Raw genomic sequence first — 23,548 nt, 5'->3', positions numbered from 1 at the left:
TTGTCATCACAATCCTCCATGAACCCTGGGATCACATTGTTTCATGCCCTTGTCATCACAGTGCTCCATGCTCCTTGAAATCAAAATGATCCATGACCTCTGTCATCACAAAGCTCCATGCCCTTGTCATCAAAATGCTCCATGACCCCTGTCATCACAATACTCCATGAATATTTTCAGCCCAATGCTCCATGACTTTCTCATCGCAATGCTCCATGACCAGTATCATCACAATGCTCCATGACCACTGTCATCACAACACTCCATGACACCTGACAACACAATGATCCGGGACTCTTGTCATCACAATGCCCCATTACCTAGTCATCACAATGCTCCATAAACCCTGTCATCACAATACTCCATGAATATATTCAGTCCAAACTCCATGACCCTTGTCATCAAAATGATCCGTGCCCTAGTCATCCCAATGCTCCATGACCTCTGTATTCACAATGCTCTGTGACACTTGTCATCACAGTGCTCCATGACACCTGTCATCACAATGCTCCATGCCTTTGTCAGCAAAATGCTACATGACCTTGTCATGACAATGCTCTATGTGCTTGTCATCACAATACTCCATTACCATTGTCATCACAATCCTACATGAACCTTGGGATCACATTGCTTCATGCCCTTGTCATCACAATGCTCCATGATCCTTGAAATCAAAATGATCCATGACCTCTATCATCGCAATTCTCCAAACCCTTGTGATTACAATGTTCGATAACACTTGTCATCACAAGGCTCCATGATGCCTGTCATCACAATACTCCATGACCATTTCATCACAATGTTCCATGACCTTTGTCATCACAATTCTCAATACACTTGTCATCACAATGCTCCCTGACTCTTGTCGTCAGAATGATCATTTAACCCTGTCAAGAAAAGTCTCCTTGCTGTTTTCATCACAATGCCCCATGCCATTTTCCTCACAATAATCCATGCCATTGTCATCAAAATACTCCACAAGCTTGTCATCCAAATGCTCCATGACCCATGTCATCACAATTCTCCATGCACTATTTAGAAAAATACTCCCAGACCCTTGTCATCACAATGCTCCATGCCATTGTCATCACAATGCTCCATTACCTTTGTCATCAGAATCCTCCATGACACTTGGCATCACAATGCTCCATGGCATTGTCATCACAATGGGCCATTACATATGTCATCACAATGCTCCCTGACACCAGTCTTCACAATACTGCCTGACCTGGTCTTCACAATGCTCCATGCCCTTGTCATCAAAATGCGCCATTCCAACTGTCATTGCAATAATCTATGAAACTTATTAGACCAATGTTCCATGCCCTTGTCATCACAATGCTCCATGCCCTTGTTATCACAATGCTCCGTGATTCCAGTCATCAAAATGCTTCATGACCTTTGCAATCACAGTGGTCCATGCCCTCATCATCAACAGTCTCTGTGATCTTTTTAACCTAAATGCTCCATGAAATTTTCATCACAATGCTCTTTGACCTTTGTCATTACAATATTCTATGCCTTTCTCAGCACAATGCTCCATGACCGTTGTCATCACAATGCTCCATGCGCTTGTCAGCACAGTGCTCCACAATCTTGTCATCACAGGGCTCCATTAACATTGTCATCACAATGCTCCATGCGCATCTCATCAATATGCTCTCTCACCACTGATATCACAACGTTACATCACTATTCATTACAATACTCCCTCACCCCTGTCATCACAATGCTCCATGCCTTTGTCAGCAAAATGCTACATGACCTTTTCATTACAATGTTCTATACGCTTGTCATCACAATACTCCATTACCATTGTCATCACAATCCTCCATGAACCTTGGGATCACATTGTTTCATGCCCTTGTCATCACAATGCTCCATGCTCCTTGAAATCAAAATGATCCATGACCTCTGTCATCACAATGCTCCATACACTTGTGATCAGAATGTTCCAAAACACTTGTCATCACAACACTCCATGATGCCTGTCATCACAATACCCCATGCCCTTTTCATCACAAGGCTACATGACGTTTGTCATCACAATTCTAAATACACTTGTCATCACAATGCTCCGTGACACTTGTCGTCAGAATGCTCCTTGAAACCTGTCACGAAAAGGCTCCATGCCTTTTTCATCATAATGCCCCATGCCGTTTTCATCACAATGCTCCATGCCGTTGTCATCAAAATACTCCACAACCTTGTCATCAGAATGCTCCATGACCTTTGTCATCACAATTCTCCATGCACTTTTCAGCACAATGCTCCCTGACACTTGTCATCACAATCCTCTAAGCCATTTTCATCACAATGCTGCATTACCTTTGTCATCAGAATCCTCCATGACACTTGGCATCACAATGCTCCATGCCATTGTCACCACAATGGGCTATTACATAAGTCATCACAATGCTCCCTGACACAAGTCTTCACAATACTGCATGACCTGGTCTTCACAATGCTCCATGCCCTTGTCATCACAATGCGCCATTCCAACTGTCATTGCAATAATCCATGAAACTTATTAGACCAATGCTCCATGCCCTTTTCATCACAATGTTCCATGCCCTATTTATCACAATGCTCCATGACCCATAACATCACAATGCTCCTTGAGTCCTGTCATCACAATGCTTCATAACCTTTGTCATCACAATGGTCCATGCCCTTGTCATCAACAGTCTCTGTGACCTTTTTAACCTCAAGGCTCCATGAAATTTTCATCACCATGCTCTTTGACCCTTGTCATCACAATACTCTCTGCCTTTCTCAGCACAATGCTCCATGACTGTTGTCATCACAATGCTCCATGCGCTTCTCAGCAAAATGCTCCATGACACATGTCATCACAGTGCACCATGCGCTTGCCATCACAGTGCTCCACAATCTTGTCATCACAATGCTCCATTAACATTGTCATCACAATGCTCCATGCACTTCTCATCAATATGCTCTCTCACCACTGATATCACAATGTTACATCTCTATTCATCGCAATACTCCCCCACCCCTGTCATCACAATGTTCCATGACTCCTGTCATCACAATGCTACATGCACTTATCATCACAATGTTCGATGACCTATGACATCACAATGTTCCATAAGCCCTGTCGTCAAAATGCTCCATGCCCCTTTTCATCAAAATGCTCCATGTCCCCTGACATCACAATGCTCCATAGCCCTTGTCATTACAGTGCTCCATGACGATCGTCATCACAATTATCCATGGTCTTCTCATCACAATGCTCCACGGTCTTGCCATCACAATGCTCCATGCTTTGGTCATCACAGTGCTCCATGTCCATTGTCATCACAATTCTCCACGTCCTTGTCATCACAATGCTCCATGACAGTTCTCATCACAGTGCTCCATATCCCTTGTCATCACAATTCTCCATGCACATGTCATCGCAATGCCCCATGACCCCTGTCATAGCAAGCTCCATTCCTGTGTCACCAAATTGCTTCACGAACTTTTCATCAAAATTCTCAATGGCCGTTGTCATCACAATGCTCCTTGACCCTTGTCATCACCATGCTCCAAGCCCTTGTCATCACAATGCTCCATTACCTTTGTCATCACAATCCTCCAAATCACTTGACATCACAATGCTCCATACCATTTTCATCACAATGGAACATGAAATATGTCATCACAATGCCCCCTGACACCTGTCTTCACAATACTCCATGCCCTTGTCATCACAATGTGCCATGCCCACAGTCAACACAATTATCCATGAAACTTCTCAGACCAATGCTCCATGCCCCTGTCATCACAATGCTCCATTCCCTTGTCATCACAATGCTCCATGACACCAGTTCTCACAATGCTCCATGACTCCAGTCATCACAAGGCTTCATGACCTCTGTCATCACAATGATCCATGCCCTCATCATCACAAGGCTCTGTGAACTTTGTCACCACAATGCACCATGAACTTTTCATCACAATGCTCCGTGACACATGTTATCACAATGCTCTGTCCCTTTGTCACCTCAATGCTCCATGACCCTTGTCATCACAATCTTCCATGCGCTTGTCAGCACAGTGCTCCATGACCCATGTCATCACAATGCTCCATAAAACTTGTCATCACAATGCTCCTTGCACGTCTTATCAAAATGCTCTCTCACCACTGATATCAAAATGTTCCCTCACTAGTCATCACAATACACCCACTCCCCTGTCATCACAATGGTCCATAACCCCTGTCATGAAAATGTTCCATGACCCCTGACATCAAAATGATCCATAACACCTGTCATCAAAATGTTCCTTGACCATTTTCATCAAATTGCTCCATGACCCTGTCATCACAATGCTCCCTGCCCTCCTCATCACAATGCAAAACGCCCTTGTCATCAAAATGCTCCATGACTTTGTCATCACAAAGAACCATGACCCTTGGCATCACAATGCTCCATGTCATTGTCATCACAATGCGCCATGATCGCTCTCATCACATTGCTCCATGCCATTGTCGTCACAAAGCTCCATGACGCATGTCATCAGAATGCTCCATGGCCTTCTCAGCACAGTGCTCCATGCCCTTGACATCACAATGCTCCATTACACCTGTCATCACAAAGCTCCATGACCCCTGTAATCACAATGCTCCATGCCCCTTTTCATCTCAATGCCCCATGAACCCTGTCATCAAAATGCACCATGCCCACCATCATAATGCTTCATGCTATTGTCATCACAATGAAATCATAATGCTCCATGACCTCTCTCATCACAATGCTCCAAATCCTAGTGATCAAAATGTTCCATAACACTTATCATCACAACGCCCCATGACGCTCGTCATCACAATTATCCATGGTCTTCTCATCACAATGCTCCATGACTTTTGTCACCACAATGCTCAATACCCTTGTCATCACAATGCTCCCTGACACTTGTCGTCAGTATGCTCCTTGAACTATGTGATGAGAAGGTTCCATGGCCTTCTCATCCCAATGCTCCATGCCCTTGTCATCACAGTGCTCCACAACCCCTGTAATCACAATGATCCATGCCCCTTTTCATCAGAATGTTCCATGAGACATATCATCACAAGGCTCCATGGTCTTCTCATCGCAATGCTCCAGTACCTTGTCATCTCCATGCTCCATGACACCTGTCATCACAATACTCCATGAACATTTTCAGCCCAATGCTCCATGACCTTCTCATCACAATGCTCCATGTACCCTGTCATCACAACGCTCCATGTCCCTTGTCATCACAATACTCCATGAATATTTTCATCCCAATGCTCCATGACCCATGTCATCACAATGATCCATGCCCTTGTCATCCCAATGCTCCATGACCCCTGTATTCACAAAGCTCCGTGATGCTTGTCATCACAGAGTTCCATGACACCTGTCATCACAATGCTCCATGCCTTTGTCAGCAAAATGCTACATGACCTTGTCATTACAATGCTCTATGCACTTGTCATCACAATACTCCATTACCATTGTCATCACAATCCTCCATGAACCCTGGGATCACATTGTTTCATGCCCTTGTCATCACAGTGCTCCATGCTCCTTGAAATCAAAATGATCCATGACCTCTGTCATCACAAAGCTCCATGCCCTTGTCATCAAAATGCTCCATGACCCCTGTCATCACAATACTCCATGAATATTTTCAGCCCAATGCTCCATGACTTTCTCATCGCAATGCTCCATGACCAGTATCATCACAATGCTCCATGACCACTGTCATCACAACACTCCATGACACCTGACAACACAATGATCCGGGACTCTTGTCATCACAATGCCCCATTACCTAGTCATCACAATGCTCCATAAACCCTGTCATCACAATACTCCATGAATATATTCAGTCCAAACTCCATGACCCTTGTCATCAAAATGATCCGTGCCCTAGTCATCCCAATGCTCCATGACCTCTGTATTCACAATGCTCTGTGACACTTGTCATCACAGTGCTCCATGACACCTGTCATCACAATGCTCCATGCCTTTGTCAGCAAAATGCTACATGACCTTGTCATGACAATGCTCTATGTGCTTGTCATCACAATACTCCATTACCATTGTCATCACAATCCTACATGAACCTTGGGATCACATTGCTTCATGCCCTTGTCATCACAATGCTCCATGATCCTTGAAATCAAAATGATCCATGACCTCTATCATCGCAATTCTCCAAACCCTTGTGATTACAATGTTCGATAACACTTGTCATCACAAGGCTCCATGATGCCTGTCATCACAATACTCCATGACCATTTCATCACAATGTTCCATGACCTTTGTCATCACAATTCTCAATACACTTGTCATCACAATGCTCCCTGACTCTTGTCGTCAGAATGATCATTTAACCCTGTCAAGAAAAGTCTCCTTGCTGTTTTCATCACAATGCCCCATGCCATTTTCCTCACAATAATCCATGCCATTGTCATCAAAATACTCCACAAGCTTGTCATCCAAATGCTCCATGACCCATGTCATCACAATTCTCCATGCACTATTTAGAAAAATACTCCCAGACCCTTGTCATCACAATGCTCCATGCCATTGTCATCACAATGCTCCATTACCTTTGTCATCAGAATCCTCCATGACACTTGGCATCACAATGCTCCATGGCATTGTCATCACAATGGGCCATTACATATGTCATCACAATGCTCCCTGACACCAGTCTTCACAATACTGCCTGACCTGGTCTTCACAATGCTCCATGCCCTTGTCATCAAAATGCGCCATTCCAACTGTCATTGCAATAATCTATGAAACTTATTAGACCAATGTTCCATGCCCTTGTCATCACAATGCTCCATGCCCTTGTTATCACAATGCTCCGTGATTCCAGTCATCAAAATGCTTCATGACCTTTGCAATCACAGTGGTCCATGCCCTCATCATCAACAGTCTCTGTGATCTTTTTAACCTAAATGCTCCATGAAATTTTCATCACAATGCTCTTTGACCTTTGTCATTACAATATTCTATGCCTTTCTCAGCACAATGCTCCATGACCGTTGTCATCACAATGCTCCATGCGCTTGTCAGCACAGTGCTCCACAATCTTGTCATCACAGGGCTCCATTAACATTGTCATCACAATGCTCCATGCGCATCTCATCAATATGCTCTCTCACCACTGATATCACAACGTTACATCACTATTCATTACAATACTCCCTCACCCCTGTCATCACAATGCTCCATGCCTTTGTCAGCAAAATGCTACATGACCTTTTCATTACAATGTTCTATACGCTTGTCATCACAATACTCCATTACCATTGTCATCACAATCCTCCATGAACCTTGGGATCACATTGTTTCATGCCCTTGTCATCACAATGCTCCATGCTCCTTGAAATCAAAATGATCCATGACCTCTGTCATCACAATGCTCCATACACTTGTGATCAGAATGTTCCAAAACACTTGTCATCACAACACTCCATGATGCCTGTCATCACAATACCCCATGCCCTTTTCATCACAAGGCTACATGACGTTTGTCATCACAATTCTAAATACACTTGTCATCACAATGCTCCGTGACACTTGTCGTCAGAATGCTCCTTGAAACCTGTCACGAAAAGGCTCCATGCCTTTTTCATCATAATGCCCCATGCCGTTTTCATCACAATGCTCCATGCCGTTGTCATCAAAATACTCCACAACCTTGTCATCAGAATGCTCCATGACCTTTGTCATCACAATTCTCCATGCACTTTTCAGCACAATGCTCCCTGACACTTGTCATCACAATCCTCTAAGCCATTTTCATCACAATGCTGCATTACCTTTGTCATCAGAATCCTCCATGACACTTGGCATCACAATGCTCCATGCCATTGTCACCACAATGGGCTATTACATAAGTCATCACAATGCTCCCTGACACAAGTCTTCACAATACTGCATGACCTGGTCTTCACAATGCTCCATGCCCTTGTCATCACAATGCGCCATTCCAACTGTCATTGCAATAATCCATGAAACTTATTAGACCAATGCTCCATGCCCTTTTCATCACAATGTTCCATGCCCTATTTATCACAATGCTCCATGACCCATAACATCACAATGCTCCTTGAGTCCTGTCATCACAATGCTTCATAACCTTTGTCATCACAATGGTCCATGCCCTTGTCATCAACAGTCTCTGTGACCTTTTTAACCTCAAGGCTCCATGAAATTTTCATCACCATGCTCTTTGACCCTTGTCATCACAATACTCTCTGCCTTTCTCAGCACAATGCTCCATGACTGTTGTCATCACAATGCTCCATGCGCTTCTCAGCAAAATGCTCCATGACACATGTCATCACAGTGCACCATGCGCTTGCCATCACAGTGCTCCACAATCTTGTCATCACAATGCTCCATTAACATTGTCATCACAATGCTCCATGCACTTCTCATCAATATGCTCTCTCACCACTGATATCACAATGTTACATCTCTATTCATCGCAATACTCCCCCACCCCTGTCATCACAATGTTCCATGACTCCTGTCATCACAATGCTACATGCACTTATCATCACAATGTTCGATGACCTATGACATCACAATGTTCCATAAGCCCTGTCGTCAAAATGCTCCATGCCCCTTTTCATCAAAATGCTCCATGTCCCCTGACATCACAATGCTCCATAGCCCTTGTCATTACAGTGCTCCATGACGATCGTCATCACAATTATCCATGGTCTTCTCATCACAATGCTCCACGGTCTTGCCATCACAATGCTCCATGCTTTGGTCATCACAGTGCTCCATGTCCATTGTCATCACAATTCTCCACGTCCTTGTCATCACAATGCTCCATGACAGTTCTCATCACAGTGCTCCATATCCCTTGTCATCACAATTCTCCATGCACATGTCATCGCAATGCCCCATGACCCCTGTCATAGCAAGCTCCATTCCTGTGTCACCAAATTGCTTCACGAACTTTTCATCAAAATTCTCAATGGCCGTTGTCATCACAATGCTCCTTGACCCTTGTCATCACCATGCTCCAAGCCCTTGTCATCACAATGCTCCATTACCTTTGTCATCACAATCCTCCAAATCACTTGACATCACAATGCTCCATACCATTTTCATCACAATGGAACATGAAATATGTCATCACAATGCCCCCTGACACCTGTCTTCACAATACTCCATGCCCTTGTCATCACAATGTGCCATGCCCACAGTCAACACAATTATCCATGAAACTTCTCAGACCAATGCTCCATGCCCCTGTCATCACAATGCTCCATTCCCTTGTCATCACAATGCTCCATGACACCAGTTCTCACAATGCTCCGTGACTCCAGTCATCACAAGGCTTCATGACCTCTTTCATCACAATGATCCATGCCCTCATCATCACAAGGCTCTGTGAACTTTGTCACCACAATGCACCATGAACTTTTCATCACAATGCTCCGTGACACATGTTATCACAATGCTCTGTCCCTTTGTCACCTCAATGCTCCATGACCCTTGTCATCACAATCTTCCATGCGCTTGTCAGCACAGTGCTCCATGACCCATGTCATCACAATGCTCCATAAACCTTGTCATCACAATGCTCCTTGCACGTCTTATCAAAATGCTCTCTCACCACTGATATCAAAATGTTCCCTCACTAGTCATCACAATACACCCACTCCCCTGTCATCACAATGGTCCATAACCCCTGTCATGAAAATGTTCCATGACCCCTGACATCAAAATGATCCATAACACCTGTCATCAAAATGTTCCTTGACCATTTTCATCAAATTGCTCCATGACCCTGTCATCACAATGCTCCCTGCCCTCCTCATCACAATGCAAAACGCCCTTGTCATCAAAATGCTCCATGACTTTGTCATCACAAAGAACCATGACCCTTGGCATCACAATGCTCCATGTCATTGTCATCACAATGCGCCATGATCGCTCTCATCACATTGCTCCATGCCATTGTCGTCACAAAGCTCCATGACGCATGTCATCAGAATGCTCCATGGCCTTCTCAGCACAGTGCTCCATGCCCTTGACATCACAATGCTCCATTACACCTGTCATCACAAAGCTCCATGACCCCTGTAATCACAATGCTCCATGCCCCTTTTCATCTCAATGCCCCATGAACCCTGTCATCAAAATGCACCATGCCCACCATCATAATGCTTCATGCTATTGTCATCACAATGAAATCATAATGCTCCATGACCTCTCTCATCACAATGCTCCAAATCCTTGTGATCAAAATGTTCCATAACACTTATCATCACAACGCCCCATGACGCTCGTCATCACAATTATCCATGGTCTTCTCATCACAATGCTCCATGACTTTTGTCACCACAATGCTCAATACCCTTGTCATCACAATGCTCCCTGACACTTGTCGTCAGTACGCTCCTTGAACTATGTGATGACAAGGTTCCATGGCCTTCTCATCACAATGCTCCATGCCCTTGTCATCACAGTGCTCCACAACCCCTGTAATCACAATGATCCATGCCCCTTTTCATCAGAATGTTCCATGAGACATATCATCACAAGGCTCCATGGTTTTCGCATCGCAGTGCTCCAGTACCTTGTCATCTCCATGCTCCATGACACCTGTCATCACAATACTCCATGAACATTTTCAGCCCAATGCTCCATGACCTTCTCATCACAATGCTCCATGAACCCTGTCATCACAACGCTCCATATCCCTTGTCATCACAATAATCCATGAATATTTTCATCCCAATGCTCCATGACCCATGTCATCACAATGATCCATGCCCTTGTCATCCCAATGCTTCATGACCCCTGTATTCACAAAGCTCCGTGATGATTGTCATCACAGAGTTCCATGACACCTGTCATCACAATGCTCCATGCCTTTGTCAGCAAAATGCTACATGACCTTGTCATTACAATGCTCTATGCACTTGTCATCAAAATACTCCATTACCATTGTCATCACAATCCTCGATGAACCCTGGGATCACATTGTTTCATGCCCTTGTCATCACAGTGCTCCATGCTCCTTGAAATCAAAATGATCCATGACCTCTGTCATCACAAAGCTCCATGCCCTTGTCATCAAAATGCTCCATGACCCCTGTCATCACAATACTCCATGAATATTTTCAGCCCAATGCTCCATGACTTTCTCATCGCAATGCTCCATGACCAGTATCATCACAATGCTCCATGACCACTGTCATCACAACACTCCATGACACCTGACAACACAATGATCCGGGACTCTTGTCATCACAATGCCCCATTACCTAGTCATCACAATGCTCCATAAACCCTGTCATCACAATACTCCATGAATATATTCAGTCCAAACTCCATGACCCTTGTCATGAAAATGATCCGTGCCCTAGACATCCCAATGCTCCATGACCTCTGTATTCACAATGCTCTGTGACACTTGTCATCACAGTGCTCCATGACACCTGTCATCACAATGCTCCATGCCTTTGTCAGCAAAATGCTACATGACCTTGTCATGACAATGCTCTATGCGCTTGTCATCACAATACTCCATTACCATTGTCATCACAATCCTACATGAACCTTGGGATCACATTGCTTCATGCCCTTGTCATCACAATGCTCCATGATCCTTGAAATCAAAATGATCCATGACCTCTATCATCGCAATTCTCCAAACCCTTGTGATTACAATGTTCGATAACACTTGTCATCACAAGGCTCCATGATGCCTGTCATCACAATACTCCATGACCTTTTCATCACAATGTTCCATGACCTTTGTCATCACAATTCTCAATACACTTGTCATCACAATGCTCCCTGACTCTTGTCGTCAGAATGATCATTTAACCCTGTCAAGAAAAGTCTCCTTGCTGTTTTCATCACAATGCCCCATGCCATTTTCCTCACAATAATCCATGCCATTGTCATCAAAATACTCCACAAGCTTGTCATCCAAATGCTCCATGACCCATGTCATCACAATTCTCCATGCACTATTTAGCACAATACTCCCAGACCCTTGTCATCACAATGCTCCAAGCCATTGTCATCACAATGCTCCATTACCTTTGTCATCAGAATCCTCCATGACACTTGTCATCACAATGCTCCATGGCATTGTCATCACAATGGGCCATTACATATGTCATCACAATGCTCCCTGACACCAGTCTTCACAATACTGCCTGACCTGGTCTTCACAATGCTCCATGCCCTTGTCATCACAATGCGCCATTCCAACTGTCATTGCAATAATCTATGAAACTTATTAGACCAATGTTCCATGCCCTTGTCATCACAATGCTCCATGCCCTTGTTATCACAATGCTCCGTGATTCCAGTCATCAAAATGCTTCATGACCTTTGCAATCACAGTGGTCCATGCCCTCATCATCAACAGTCTCTGTGATCTTTTTAACCTAAATGCTCCATGAAATTTTCATCACAATGCTCTTTGACCTTTGTCATTACAATATTCTATGCCTTTCTCAGCACAATGCTCCATGACCGTTGTCATCACAATGCTCCATGCGCTTGTCAGCACAGTGCTCCACAATCTTGTCATCACACGGCTCCATTAACATTGTCATCACAATGCTCCATGCACATCTCATCAATATGCTCTCTCACCACTGATATCACAACGTTACATCACTATTCATTACAATACTCCCTCACCCCTGTCATCACAATGTTCCATGACTCCTGTCATCACCATGCTACATGCACTTATCATCACAATGTTCGATGACCTATGACATCACAATGTTCCATAAACCCTGTCATCAAAATACTCCATGACCCTTTTCATCAAAATGCTCCATGTTCCCGGACATCACAATGCTCCATAGCCCTTGTCATTACAGTGCTCCTTGACGCTCGTCATCACAATTATCCATGGTCTTCTCATCACAATGCTCCACGGTCTTGCCATCACAATGCTCCATGCCCTGGTCATCACAAGGCTCATGTCCCTTGTCATCACAATTCTCCACGTCCTTGTCATCACAATGCTCCATGACAGTTCTCATCACAATTTTACATGCATTTGTCATCACAATTCTCCATGCACATGTCATCACAATGCCCCATGACCCCTGTCTTAGCAAGCGCCATGCCTCTGTCATCACAATGCTTCACCACCTTTTCGTCAAAATTCTCAATGGCCGTTGTCATCAAAATGCTCCATGAACCTTGTCATCACAATGCTCCATTACATTTGTCATCACAATCCTCCAAAACACTTGGCATCACAATGCTCCACGCTATTGTCATCACAATGGAACATGAAATATGTCATCACAATGCTCCCTGACACCTGTATTCACAATACTCCATGACCTTGTCATCACAATGTGCCATGCCCACTGTCAACACAATTATCCATGAAACTTGTCACACCAATGCTCCATGCCCCTGTCATCACAATGCTCCATGCACTTTTCATCACAATGCTCCATGACCCCAGTTCTCACAATGCTCCGTGACTCCAGTCATCACAAGGCGTCATGACCTGTGTCATCACAATGATCCATGCCCTCATCATCACAAGGCTCTGTGAACTTTGTCACCACAATGCTCCATGAACTTTTCATCACAATGCTCCGTGACACTTGTTATCACAATGCTCCATCCCTTTGTCAACTCAATGCTCCATGACCCTTGTCATCACAATCTTCCATGCGCTTGTCAGCGCAGTGCTCCATGACCCATGTCATCACAATGCTCCATAAACCTTGTCATCACAATGCTCCTTGCACGTCTTATCAAAATGCTCTCTCACCACTGATATCAAAATGTTCCCTCACTAGTCATCACAATACACCCACTCCCCTGTCATCACAATGGTCCATAACCCCTGTCATGAAAATGTTCCATGACCCCTGACTTCACAATGTTCCATAACCCCTGTCATCACAATGTTCCATGACCCTATTCATCAAATTGCTCCATGACCCTGTCATCACAATGCTCCCTGCCCTTCTCATCACAATGTACAACACCCTTGTCATCAAAATGCTCCATGACTTCGTCATCACAAAGATCCATGTCCCTTGGCATCACAATGCTCCATTTCTTTGCCATCACAATGCTCCATGTTCGCTCTCATCACATTGCTTCATGCCCTTGTCGTCACAAAGCTCCATGACACATGTCATCAGAATGCTCCATGGCATTCTCATCACAGTGCTCTATGCCCTTGCAATCACAATGCTCCATTACACCTCTCATCACAATGCTCCAAGACCCCTGTAATCACAATACTCCATGCCCCTTTTCATCTCAATGTTCCATGAACCCTTTCATCACAATTCACCATGCCCACCATCATAATGCTTCATGCTATTGTCATCACAATGAAATCATAATGCTCCATGACATCTCTCATCACAATGCTCCACATCCTTGTGATCAAAATGTTCCATAACACTTATCATCACAAAGCCCCTTGACACTCGTCATCACAATTATCCATGGTCTTCTCATCACAATGCTCCATAACTTTTGTCACCACAATGCTCAATACCGTTGTCATCACAATGTTCCCTGACACTTGTCGTCAGTATGATCCTTGAACCCTGTGATGACAAGGCTCCATGGCCTTCTCATCCCAATGCTCCATGCCCTTGTCATCACAGTGCTCCACGACCCCTGTAATCACAAGGCTCCATGACCCTTTTCATCAGAATGTTCCTTGAGACATATCATCACAAGGCTCCATGGTCTTCTCATCACAGTGCTCCAGTACCTTGTCATCACAAAGCTCCATGACCCATGTCATCACAACACTCCATTACCCTTGTCATCACAATATTCCATGAACATTTTCATCCCAATGCTCCATGACACTTGTCATCAAAATCATCCATGCACTTGTCATCCCAAAGCTCCATGACCACTGTATTCACAGTGCTCCGTGACGCTTGTCATCACAGTGTTCCATGACACCTGTCATCACAATGCTCCATGCCTTTGTCAGCAAAATGCTACATGACCTTTTCATTACAATGTTCTATACGCTTGTCATCACAATACTCCATTACCATTGTCATCTCAATCCTCCATGAACCTTGGGATCACATTGTTTCATGACCTTGTCATCACAATGCTCCATGCTCCTGGGAATCAAAATGATCCATGACCTCTGTCATCACAATGCTCCATACACTTGTGATCAGAATGTTCCAAAACACTTGTCATCACAACACTCCATAATGCCTGTCATCACAATACCCCATGCCCTTTTCATCACAAGGCTACATGACGTTTGTCATCACAATTCTAAATACACTTGTCATCACAATGCTCCGTGACACTTGTCGTCAGAATGCTCCTTGAAACCTGTCACGAAAAGGCTCCATGCCTTTTTCATCACAATGCCCCATGCCGTTTTCATCACAATGCTCCATGCCGTTGTCATCAAAATACTCCACAACCTTGTCATCAGAATGCTCCATGACCTTTGTCATCACAATTCTCCATGCACTTTTCAGCACAATGCTCCCTGACACTTGTCATCACAATGCTCTAAGCCATTTTCATCACAATGCTGCATTACCTTTGTCATCAGAATCCTCCGTGACACTTGGCATCACAATGCTCCATGCCATTGTCACCACAATGGGCTATTATATAAGTCATCACAATGCTCCCTGACACAAGTCTTCACAATACTGCATGACCTGGTCTTCACAATGCTCCATGCCCTTGTCATCACAATGCACCATTCCAACTGTCATTGCAATAATCCATTAAACTTATTAGACCAATGCTCCATGCCCTTTTCATCACAATGTTCCATGCCCTAGTTATCACAATGCGTCATTCAAACTGTCATCACAGTAATCCAAGAAACTTATTAGACAATGTTCCATGCCCTTGTTATCACAATGCTCCATGACCCTGTCATCACAATGCTCCGTGACTCCATTCATCACAATGCTCCCTGCCATTGTCATCGCAATGTACCATGACATATGTCATCACAATGCTCACTTTCACCTGTCTTCACAATACTCCATGACCTACTCATCACAATGATCCATGCCTTTGTCATCACAATGCACCATGTCCACTGTCATCACAAAAATCTTTCAAACTTGTCAGACCAATGCTCCATGCCCCTGACATCACAATTCTCCATGAGCTTGTCATCACCATGCTCCATGACCCCTGTATTCACAATGCTCCATGCCCATTTTCATCTCCTTGACCCATGAACCCTGTCATCACAATGCACCATGCACATCATCATAATGCTTCATGCTATTTTCATCACAATGAATTCAAAATGCTTCATGACCTCTGTCAAAACAATGCTCCAAACACCTGTGATCACAATATTCCATAACACTTGTCATCACAATGCCCATTGACAATCGTCATGACAATTATCCATGGTCTTCTCATCAAAATGCTCCCTCACCCTTGTTGTCTGTATGCTCCTTGAACCCTGTCATGACAAGTCTCCATGCCTTTCTCATCACAATGATCCATGCCCTTTTCATCACAATGCTCCAAGACCCCTGTAATCACAATGCTCCATGTCCTTGTCATCACAAAGCTCAATGACTCATGTCATTAGAATGTTCCTTGGCCTTCTCCTGACATTGATCCATGCCCTTGTCATCACAATGTTCCCAGACCCCGGTAATCACAGTGGTCCATGCCCCTTTTCTTCAGTATGCTCCATGAGATTTGTCATCACAAGGCTCCATGGTTTTCCTATCACAATGCTCCAGGAACTTGTCATCACAATGCTTCACGACATTGTCATGAAAATTCTCAATGGCACTTTTCATCATAATGGTCCAAGCCCTAGTTATCACAATGCTCCATTATATTTGTCATCACAATCCTCCATTACATTGGGCATCACAATACTCCCTGCCATAGTCATCGCAATGGACTATGACATATGTCATCACAATGCTCCCAGACACCTTTCTTCAAAATACTCCATGAACATCTCATCACAATGCTCCATGCCCTTGTCATCCCAATGCTCCATGCCCTTGTCATCACAATGCTCCATGACCACTTTCATCACAATGCACCGTAACTCCATTAATCACAATGCTTCATAACATTTGTCATCACAGTGGTACATGCCCGCATCATCACATGGCTCTGTGACCTTTGTAACCACAATGCTGCATGAACTTTTCATCACAATGCTCCGTGACCCTTGTCATCACAATGCTGCATGCCTTTGTCAGAAAAATGCTCCATGACACTTGTCATCAAAATGTGCCACACGCTTTTTATCACAACGGTCCACAAATTTGTAATTACAATGCTCCATAAACACTGAAAACACAATGCTCCTTTCCCTTCTCATCACAATGCACCATTAACCCATCATAACAATGATCCATGACCCCTGCCATCACAATGTTCCACGGCATTGTCATCACAAGGCTCCAAGACACTTGTCATCACAATGCTCCAAGACACCTGTAATCACAATGCTCCATGCCCTTGTCATCACAAAGCTCCATGACACATGTCATCAGAATGTTCCATGGCCTTCTCATCAAAATGCTCCATACCTTGTCATCACAGTGCTCCAAGACCACTGTAATCACAATGCTTCATGCCCATTTTCATCAGTATGCTCCATGAGATTTGTCATCACAAGGCTCCATGGATTTCTCATCACAATGCTCCAGGACATTGTCATCACAATGCTTCACGACATTGTCATGAAAATTCTCAATGGCCCTTGTCATCATAATGCTCCAATCCCTAGTCATCACAATGCTCCATTATATTTGTCATCACAATCCTCCATTACATTTGTCATCACAATGCTCCCGGCCATTGTCATCACAATGGACCATGACATATGTCATCACAATCCTCCCTGACACGTCTTCACAATATTCCATGAACTTCTCATCACAATGCTCTATGCCCTTGTCATCACAATGCTCCATGACCCCTGTCATCACAATGTTCCGTTACTCCAGGCATCACAATGATTTATAACATTTGTCATCACAGTGGTCGATGCCCGCGTCATCATAAGGCTCTGTGACCTTAGTAACCACAATGCTCCATGAACATTTCATCACAATGCTCCGTGACCCTTGTCATCACAATGCTCCATGCCTTTGTAAGAAAAATTCAATATGACCCTTGCATGACCCTTGTCATCCCAACGGTCCACAAGTTATTCATCGCCATGCTCCATAAACCTTGTAATCACAATGTTCCATGCCCTTCTCATCATATTGCTCCATTACCCCTCTCATAACAATGCTCCATGACACCCGCCATCACAATGTTCCACGCCCTTATCATCTCAAGGCTCCATGACACTTGTCATCACAATGCTCCAAGACCCCTGTAATCACAATGCTCCATGCCCTTGTCATCACAAAGCTCCATGACACATGTCTCCAGAATGTCCCATGGCCTTCTCATCAAAAGGCTCCATGCCCTTGTCATCACAATGCTCCAAGACCCCTGTAATCACAATGCGCCATGCCCCTTTTAATCTCAATGCTCCATGAACCCTGTCATCAAAATGCATCATGCCCATCATCATAATGCTTCCAGCTATTGTCAGCACAATTAAATCAAAATTCTCCATGACCTCTGTCATCACAATGCTCAATGACTCCTGTCATCACAATACTCCATGAAAATTTTCAGCCCAGTTCTCCATGACGCTTGTCATCACAATGATCCATGAACATATCATCCCAATGCTCCATGACCCCTGTATTCAAAATGCTCCGTGACGCTTGTCATCACAGTGCTCCATGACACCTATGATCACAATGCTCCATGCCTTTGTCAACAAAATGCCTCATGACCTTGTCATTACAATGCTCTATGTGCTTGTTATCACAACACTGCATTTCCATTGTCATCACAATCCTCCAAGAATCTTGGGATCACATTGCTTCATGCACTTGTCATCACAATGCTCCCTGCTCTTCTCATCAAAATGCACAACGCCCTTGTCATCAAAGTTCTCCATGACTTTGTCATCACAAAGATCCATAAACGCTCTCATCACATTGCTCCATGCCCTTGTCATCAAAAAGCTCCATGACACATATCATCAGAAAGTTCCATGGCCTTCTCATCACAATGCTCCTTGCCCTTGCCATCACAATGTTCCATTACCCCGTCATCACAATGCTCCATGATCCCTGACATCACGATGTTCCAAAGCCTTTTCATCACAAGGCTCCATGACCCTTCTCATCACAATGCTCCAAGACCTCTAAAATCACAATACTCCATGTCCCTTTTCATCTCAATAAACCATGAACCCTCTCATCACAACGTACCATACCTATCATCATAATGCTTCATGCTATTGTCATCACATTGACATCAAAATTCTCCATGACCTCTGTCATAACCATGATCCAAACCCTTGTGATCACAATATTCCATAACACTTGTCATCACAATGCCCCATTACGCCCATCATCACAATTATCCATGGTCTTCTCATCACAATGCTCCATGACACATGTCATCACCATGCGCCATGCGCGTGTCTTCACAGCGCTCCACAAACTTGTCATCACAATGCTCCATAAACCTTGTCATCACAAAGCTCCATGCACTTCTCATCAAAATGCTCTCTCACCACTGATATCACAATGTTACATCACTATTCATCACAATACTCCCTCACCCCTGTCATCACAGTGTTCCATGACTCCTGTCATCACAATGCTACTTGCAATTATTATCACAATGTTCGATGACCCCTGACATCACAATGTTCCATAACCTCTGTCATCAAAATGCTCCATGACCATTTTCATCAAATTGATCCATGACCCCTGACATCACAATGTTCCATAACCCCTGTCATCAAAATGTTCCATGACCCTTTGCATCAAATTGCTCCATGACACTGTCATCACAATGCTCCCTGCCCTTCTCATCAGAATGCACATCACCCTTGTTATCAAAATGCTCCATGTCCTTTTCAACACAAAGATCCATGACCCTTGGCATCACAATGCTCCATGTCTTTGTCATCACAATGCTCCATGAAAGCTCTCATCACATTGCTCCATGCCCGTGTCATCACAAAGCTCCATGACGCATGTCATCAGAATGCTCCATCCCTTCTCCTCACAATGCTCCATGAACCCTGCCATTACGATGTTCCATGGACTTGTCATCACAAGGCTCCATGACCCTTCTCATCACAATGCTCCATGACTTTTGTCATCACAATGCTCAATACACTGGTCATCAAAATGCTCCCTGACACTTGTCGTCAGTATGCTCTTTGAAACCTGTCATGACAAGTCTCCATGACTTTTTCATCACAATGATCCATGTCGTTTGCATGATAATGCTCCAGTACCCCTGTAATTAAAATGCTCCTTGCCCTTGTTATCACAAAGCTCCATGACTCATGTCATCAGAATGCTCCATGGCCTTCTCATCACAATGCTCCATGCCCTTGTCATCACAATGCTCCAAGACCCCTGTAATCACAGTGTTCCATGCCCCTTTTCATCCCCAGGATCCATGAACCCTCTCATCAAATTGCACCATGCCCATCATCAAAATGCTTCATGCTATTGTCATCACAATGAAATCAAAATGCTCCATGACCGCTGTCATAACAATGCTCCAAACCCATGTGATCCCAATATTCCATAAAACTTGTCCTCACAATGCCCCTGACGCTCGTCATCACAATTATCCATGGTATTCTCATCACAATGCTCCATGACCTTTGTCATCACAATGCTCAATACACTTGTCATCAAAATGCTCCCTGACACTTGTTGTCTGTATGCTCCTTGAACCCTGTCATGACAAGGCTCCATACCGTTTTCATCACAATGATCCATTCCCTTTTCATCACAATGCTCCAAGACCCCTGTAATCACACTGCTCCATGCCCTTGTCATCACATAGCTCCATGACGCATGTCATCAGAATGCTCCATGGCCTTCTCATCACAATGATCCATGACCTTGCCATCACAATGCTCCATTACCCCTGTCATTACAATGCTCCTTAACCCCTGCCATCACGATGTTCCATGGACTTGTCATAACAAGGCTCCATGACACTTCTTATCACAATGCTCCAAGACCCCTGTAATCACAGTGCTCCATGCCCCTTTTCATCAGTATGCTCCATGAGACTTGTCATTACGAGGCTCCTTTATTTTATCATCACAATGCTCCAGGAGCTTGTCATCACAATGCTTCATGCCCTTGTCATAAAAATTCTCAATGGCCAATCTCATCATAATGCTGCAAGCCCTAGTCATCACAATGCTCCATTATATTTGTCATCACAATCCTCCATTACATTTGGCATCACGATGCTCCCTGCCAATGTCATCACAATGGACCATGACATATGTCATCACAGTGCTCCCTGACAGCTGTCTTCACAATACTCCATGACCTTCTCATCACAATGCTCCATGCCCTTGTCATCACAATGTACCATGCCCACTCTCATCACAATACTCTATGAAACTGGTCAGACCAATGTTTCATGCCCCTGTCATCACAATGCTCCATGCCCTAGTCATCACAATGCTCCATGACCCCTGTCATCACAATGCTCCGTGACTCCAGTCATCACAATGCTGCATAACGTTTGCCATCACAATGGTCCATGCCCGCATCATCACAAGGTTCTGTGACATTTGGAACCACAATGCTCCATGAACTTTTCATCACAATGCTCCATGACCATTGTCATCACAATGCTCCATGCCTTTGGCAGAAAAATATTCAATGTCCCTTGTCATCACAATGTGCCACGCGCTTTTCCTCACAACGGTCCACAAATTTTCATTGCAATGCTCCATAAACCTTGTAATCACAATGCTCCATGCTTTTCTCATCAAAATGCTCTCTCACAAGAGATATCACAGTGTTACATCACTAGTCGTCACAATACTCCCTCACCCTGTAATCACAATATTCCATGACCCCAGTCATCACAATTCTACATCCCCTTATAATCACAATGTTCCATGACCCCTGACATCACAATGTTCCATAACCCCTGGCATCAAAATGCTCCATGATCCTTTTCATCCCAAAGCTCCATGACCCCTGACATCACAATGTTCTATAACCCCTGTCTTCAAAATGTTCCATTACACTTTTCATCAAAATCCTGCATAAACTTGTCACAAAAATACTCCCTGCCCTTCTCATCACAATGCACCACACCCTTGTCATCAAAATGCTCCATGACCTTTGTCATCACAAAGCTCCATGACCCTTGGCATCACAATGCTCCATGTCATTGTCATCACAAAGCTCCATGACACTTGTCATCACAATGCTCGATGCCCTTCTCATCACAATGCTCCATGTCCTTGTCATTACAAACCTCATTGACTCATGTATCACACTGTTCCGTGCCCTTGTCATCACAATGCTGCATGCCCACTCTCATCACAATAATCCATGAAACATTTCAGACCAATGCTCCTTGCCCTTCTCATCACAATGCTCCAAGACCCTTGTAATCACAATGCTCCATGCCCCTTTTCATCTCAATGCTCCATGAACCCTTTCAACACAATGCACCATGCCCATCATCATAATGCTTCAGGCTATTGTCATCACAATGAAATCAAAATGCTCGATGACCTCTGTCATCACAATGCTCCAAACTCTTTTGATCACAATGTTCCATAACCCTTATCATCACAACACCCCATGACGCCCATCATCACAATTATCCATGATCTTCTCATCACTATGCTCCATAACCCTTGTCATCACAATGCTCTATACACTTGTCATCACAATGCTCCCTGACACTTGTCGTCAGTATGCTCCTTGAACCCTATCATGACAAGGCTCCATGCCCTTTTCATCACAATTCTCCAAGACAACTGTAATCACAGTGCTCCATGCACTTGGCATCACAAAGCTCCATGACGCATGTCATCAGAATACTCCATGGCCTCCTCACAATGCTCCATGCCCTTGTCATAACAATGTTCCAAGACTCCTGTAATCACAATGCCCCATGCCCCTTTTCATCAGAATGCGCCATGAGACTTGTCATCACAAGTCTCCATGGTCTTCTATTCACAATGCTAAATTTCCTTGTCATCACAATGTTCCATGACCCCTGTAATCACAATACTCCATGAATATTTTCAGCCCAATGCTCCATGTCCTTCTCATCACAATGCTCCATGACCAATATCATCACAATGCTCCATGACCACAGTCATCACAACACACCATGACTGCTGACAACACAGTGATACGGGACTCTGGTCATCACAATGCTCAATTCCCTACTCATCACAATGCTCCATGATCCCTGTCATCACTATACTACATGAACATTTTAAGCCCAATGCTCCATGACGCTTATCATCACAATAATCCATGCCCTTGTCATCCCAATGCTCCATGACCCCTGTATTCACAATGCTCAGTGACGAATGTCACCTAAGTGATCCATGACACCTGTCATCACAATGCTCCATGCCTTTGTCAGCAAAATGCTACATGACCTTGCCATTACAATGTTCTATGCGCTTGTCATCACAAAAC

The sequence above is a fragment of the Mesoplodon bidens genome (assembly GCF_964165515.1).
Source record: "Mesoplodon bidens genome assembly, contig: HAP1_SCAFFOLD_47, whole genome shotgun sequence".
NCBI classification, from domain to species: Eukaryota; Metazoa; Chordata; class Mammalia; order Artiodactyla; family Ziphiidae; genus Mesoplodon; species Mesoplodon bidens.
The sequence above is the reverse complement of the archived record's forward strand: the minus strand, read 5'-3'. Positions refer to the sequence as shown.